The sequence below is a fragment of the Cricetulus griseus genome, chromosome 8 (genome assembly GCF_003668045.3).
Source record: "Cricetulus griseus strain 17A/GY chromosome 8, alternate assembly CriGri-PICRH-1.0, whole genome shotgun sequence".
In the NCBI taxonomy this organism is placed as follows: domain Eukaryota; kingdom Metazoa; phylum Chordata; class Mammalia; order Rodentia; family Cricetidae; genus Cricetulus; species Cricetulus griseus.
The window spans coordinates 9,900,094-9,906,050 of NC_048601.1; the positions used below are offsets into that span (position 1 = coordinate 9,900,094).

Genomic DNA, 5,957 nt, shown 5'->3' on the forward strand with positions numbered 1-5,957 from the left:
TGTTGATTAGGCAGGTTTTGCCTGTGTTCACTATTCCTCCTTTCTGGGCTGGGACCTTGCCTGTCTTGAGTTCTGCCACAGTGTCTATGAATTCAGATGGTTAATAAGACCTTCAGTCTGTTGTCCCTGGAAGACTTGTTTCCATTGAGTCATCCATCACCTCTGGACTCCTCTTCCACATAAATCCCTGTAGCCCAAAATGAGAGGTTTGATGGAGACAACACATTTAGGGAATCCCAAAGTTGACCTAAAGTAAATTCCAAGGAGAAAATCTTCCTTGTGTTCAGAATTTGCAGTAATAAATGTGAACACCATAGCAGCTATCTGATGATCATGTATGGTACTGAAACAGAACAACAATATTGTGTTTTGGTATTCTATCCAGTCCTAATCATCTGCTTCAGCTTTAAAACTCAAGATTTTGCTATGTATTGTTATTTCTCTTGGTTTCCCAGGGCACCTACTTGCACTGTCTTATGCCTATTTTATCCTTTCCCTTCTACTAGAATCTGTCTGTCGAATGTATTAAATTCTGCATTGCTTTTTGTAGTGATATATTATTTGTGATTTATTAAAGCTTGCCTGAAGATTCAGACAGCAAAGTCAGTCACAAGCCTTAGAAGCCAGGTGCACACCTTTAATCCCAGCAGCCAGAAGCTAGGAGGTGGTGGTACACACCTTTAATACTAGGACTCAGGATTAAGAGGTAGACGGATCTCTGTGAGTCCAAGGCCTCCCAGACCTACACAAGAGTGAATAAGTCTAAAAGAGAATTACAGCTCACACCTGTAATTCCAGGACTCATGAGAGATCTATAAGGCAGGAGCAAGGTCTCAGTAAGAGGCATTCATTCATTCTCCAACCACACTGAGGAGAGGCAGCCGTTTGAGGCTTGTTGAAGAACTCATGGATCATCACTTTCAGCCTGGGCTAGAAGTGAGAGCTAGTGGCTGGTTGCTTTGCCTTTGTGAACTTCAGCTTGAAGCTTGAAGCTTGAACCGCAATATCAGTCTCTGTTTTTTTTTTTTTTTTATTTACTAGTCTTACAGCTTTTTACTTGTGTTTTTTGATGTTGTATTATGAAAGATTACTACTACTACTACTACTACTACTACTACTATTATTATTATTATTATTATTATTATTATTATTATTATTATTATTATATCCTATAGTTTAATGGTAATGCCAGTATGGGCTTCTCCAAAGACTTCTAAATTTGATTTTTTTATTGTTTTTTGAGACAGAGTTTCTCTGAGTAACTTTGGAGCATGTCCTGGAACTAGCTCTTGTAGACCAAGTTGGTCTCAAACTCACAGAGATCCCCCTGCCTCTTCCTTCCGAGTGCTGGGATTATAGGGGTAGGCCACCACTTTCCAGCCTATATTTAAATTTTTATAGTTTCCTCTTTTTATAGATTCATGCTACCTCTGTATTCTCAAGAGATATTGAAATATTTTATTTTTTTCTTGCTAACTTTGTTCATGAGGCTTATTTCATTCTCTTCTTCGTTGTCTGATGTTCTTTGAAGAGTTCCACAGATGTTTAAGTGTCTTGTTAAGCACACAACAGCACAATCACAATCTGTCAATTAATACAAATGTCTCTGTGCAGCATAATGATTTAGTTAACACCATGCTCTTCCTTCTAAATGGAAAGAAAGAGTAATGTCTTCTTCAACAAATGTCTTTGTGATTAGCCTATTGTGTCTCCTTTTATCCAGAAACCTCAGATGTGGTTCAAACTTTTGTATTCATATTTTGTTACTCATCTTTGATATTTTAAAATGTCTCAATTTTAATATTCAACACCAAATTCATGGTCTTTCTTTCTAGAATAAAGATAATTTCAGTATGTTCTATGAGTGTATTATTGTGACTTTGTTTTGTCTCTTGTTTAAAAAGCACACACACACACACACACACACACACACACACACACACTGTTAGTTTTAAACAAACTTATATCCAAAGGAAACCCAAATGAATACACCTTCTAATACTAATTAATTTCAACAAAAAGAAATACTTTTAGGGGTAGTTGGATAATAGCCCTAATATAGATCCCAATAAGAGAATCTCTAAATTTTATCTCCAACTGAACTTTGTATGCCATGTAATTTTTTTTCACTTCTAACTTTTTTTCCATGCCTTAATTCTATCATGTCTACTTCTAGTGAAAAGTGCACAGATGGTATTTTGGCTTTTATGGTTGTGCTTGTGGTCTTTCCTTCTGAGTAGGCATTAAGCAAATTACTCCTTCACAGAAACCATTACTTTAATTCCTTACTCCCGTTTATATCGATCATGAAATAATCAAATTATACCATCAAGTGGACTAAATGTAATTTGTAAAAAAGGCTTCAGACATGCTCAAAATGAGGAGCTGTAATTAGTAAATCTGTAGATCGATGGTATATTTATGTAAAGTTGACTCAAATGGGTTGTTCCATTTTAAAGCATTGATTATACAAGTCCTGTGTCTAATCTGGGCTTATTTCTAGAGCATTGGAGCACTGACAAATGCTATGCAAATTTTTCTCAAGCCAAGGATCTTTATTTAACGATACTCAAGCCATTATGTCACCTGAGAACTTAGGAAGTCAACAGAAACAACACACCAAAGGTAAGCAATGTGAGACATGAACAAAACTTGACTTAATTAATTACCAAAACACATATGATTATTAGGTACTCAGATATGAAATTGCAGTCATTTTTGTTAACTTTTGAATGTTTTTAAGATTTTTTTCTTACACTAATGTCAGAAAATAGATTTAGTCCTGATGTTGTTTTCAAAATATGTTGTATCTTTTAAATCTAACAAAAATTAAAAGTATTTTTATCAATAAGAAATGGACATACTTTAATAATCTTTTCAACCTTAAATTCTTAATAAGACAAATGCATTCTGTACAAATTTAATTCTTATGTCACCACTTAATAAATTATTATAAAGTATAAAACTAGAGTCAAGACAAGATGTGGGTTCTTCTGTTTGTTTGTTTAAGTGGTTAGTTTTTTGAGATAGGGTTTATCTATGTATCCCTGGCCATCTTGGAACTCACTGTGTAATCCAGCCTGGCTTCCTACTTAGAGATTCACCACACAAGTGCTGGGATTAAAGTTGTGTGCCACCTCTGGTCTGCTAAGAAGTCTTTTTGTGTGGGATTAATTACTCACTGCAGTTTCTCTGAGTATCTTAGTGGCTTGGAAAACAGTATGGGTAGAATTAACCTAAACCTTGAGGATTTTATTTGCTTCTTTTGTTTGGTGTTTTGATAGGTGTTTCAAGCATTGAAGGCTAGTCTTAAACTTAACCATTATGTCTTAGGATTTCTATACTGTGACTAAACACCAAGTCCAAATAGCAAGTTGTGTAGGAAAGGGTTTATTTGGCTTACACTTCAGTATTACTGTTCATCACTGAGGGAAGTCAGGACAGGGCCAGAACCAGGAGGCAGGAGCTGATGCAGAGGCCATGGAGGGGAGCTGCTTACTGTCTTGCGACCCATTGCTGGCTCAGCTTGCTGTTTTATATAACCCAGGACTCAGTGATAAGCAACTCAGTGATAACAAGATCCACTATGTGTTGGGTCCTTTCCCATTTGTTACTAATTGAGAAAATGCCTTACAGCTGGACCTCATGGAGGCATTTATTCAACTGAGGCTCCTTCCTCTCTGATGACTCTAGCTTGTGTCAAGTTGACACACAAAACTAGCCAATGCAATGACTCTGAACTTCTTCACTTCCTGATGACATCTACAGAGTCCTCAAACTCCAGACTTGTACTACCATGCCTGCCTGTATTTACATATTCCTGAAGAAAAAACCCAAGACTTCATACAACCTCAACAAGCACTGTATTCACTAAATTGCATTATATGCTCTCTTATGTTTTGGTGTGGTTGTTTTGTTTGTGGGTTAGTTCATTTTTTCTTTTGATTTGTTTCTGTCTTTATTTCTAAAAGTTAGACCTCTAGAACAGTTGTAAAATAAATATAAGAGAAATATATAAACCTGAAAATTTCATGTGTGAGTACATAAATAAACAACTTGATCAATATTGATTTTATGTAGTTCTTTTAAAACATATAATTTAGTGTCTATCTATGGCCAGCTGATTAGTATAATTTGTGTTATTTTTGGTCTGAATTGTGGGTGAATTGCTCCCATATATGACATTATATATTTGTCTAAATTGCCAAGTTCATTTCAGCCTTTTTTCCTTGATCTTGGGTTGTAGATTGTGAGTGTTTTCTTGGTGGGCCTATGAACCATCAAAAGGAGGACTGTGTCAAAATGTGTTCATTGAAAGTAAGAAAGTATTAGTAACATTTCCTTGTCCTTGTAAACCTTACACAAAACGTTTTCAGCAAAGAGATGAAAACAAATCTGGCGACAGCACTAGTTTCAAGAAACTTATTAGTGCAAGAACAATGACTTCAAACAATAACGCATTGTGAAATGACTCAGAAAATTAAGCAGGAAGCACTAGCTCAGTATGAATTAGAGTCTTTCATAAGTCACTGTTGATGTCAGCTTGAATGTCTAATGTAGCCCGTGCTTGGCGCTGGACCCTTCATGGTGGTGGATTCTGGCTTCAGCTTCTCTGCACCATGCTGCTATTCTGATATGCTTGAAGTATGTCTGCCAGTTGCTTTCTCAACAGCAATTCATTCTTGTCCATTGGAAAGAAACATAGAAATTGTATTGGTTTTGCAACTCATCTTTGGGAGGCAAACACAGTTGTTAGCATTATATTAAGAGCAGCCATGAATCAATGTTGGAGGAGCTCAAAGATCTTCAGGCCTGTCTTAGAAGCTGGATTCCAAAGGTCTATTGAACAATACAGCGATAGACAAAGAACATTTAATACAAAATAAATGCATGGTCTGAGAAAGAATAATGCCACACTAGTGTCTGAAGAAATTGAAGGAATTCAAAATCGGTATTGCATTTGCCAAAAACTAAAGCTTCTGAGCAAACATAAATTGGGTGTAGGAAATAGAAAGTCCAGTGGTGGCATTTGTTTCCTAATCAGAACTCCACTGAGAAAATATGAGAATCTACTATGCTGCCTGTTGTAAACACATTTAATTCAGTTTTGTTTAGTGTGTTTGATTTTCACGTGTTCTGTTTAAGAATAAAACTTCATTGGCAATTTTTTAACTTAAGAAAAAGACAGTGAATATGCTTTAAAAGCAAACTATTATATTATAAGTTGATAGGGAACCAAATCATTTTCCTACTCACTTGTTCAATGCTAATAAACTCAGTAAGAGATGAACTTAACTTAAAATGCACAAAGTTTTGAATGGAAATCACTTTTGAGTATGAATAATAAATCAAAATAAATTACAATAGAAAATATTCAATGTTTTTGAACATATAAGTAAACTGACAATGTGTTAAGTTCTAATATTTCAAGCTGATAATTTTAATTAACTTAATGAGAACCTTAATGTATTTTTAAAAAATCCCAAGAAATTTCAAACAGCAATGACTATATTTATTTTCCTACCACACAAAATTTGATATAATAAGCACACATTTCCTAGATCAGTAAACATAGTCATTTACACTAAGAAGACTTGAGTCTTTGAAACTTCTACTGAGATTCTGAGACATTTACAGAGTTCAGATAAAAATAACTATATTCAGTAGCTCAATTGTCAAAGTGTTTCGTCCAAGGTTACAGTCTCTGTTTCTAAGGTAGGAATGAGACAAGGTGTCCCTGCTCCCTTTTCAGCAGTGGCTTCTAATGAAGATGACAGCCATCATTTAAATACACACCATTAAGTAAAGAACATAAATGTCAATAAAACATTTCTTATTAAGTAACAAGCTGATGGCACCATAAAAGTGAAAAATTTTCCAGTTGTAAAATATAGTCAAAGTCATAATGGAGTGCATTAATACAGTTTGACATTCTCTCAGTATTCCTTGGTGAACTA

General features: G+C 35.1%; 1 non-coding gene across 1 annotated transcript; it reads left to right on the plus strand.

The window, feature by feature from the left end:
- Window positions 1-203: 203 nt before the first annotated feature.
- On the plus strand, window positions 204-354 carry LOC113837135. Its single transcript, XR_003487798.1, has one exon.
- The last annotated feature ends 5,603 nt before the right edge of the window (window positions 355-5,957 follow it).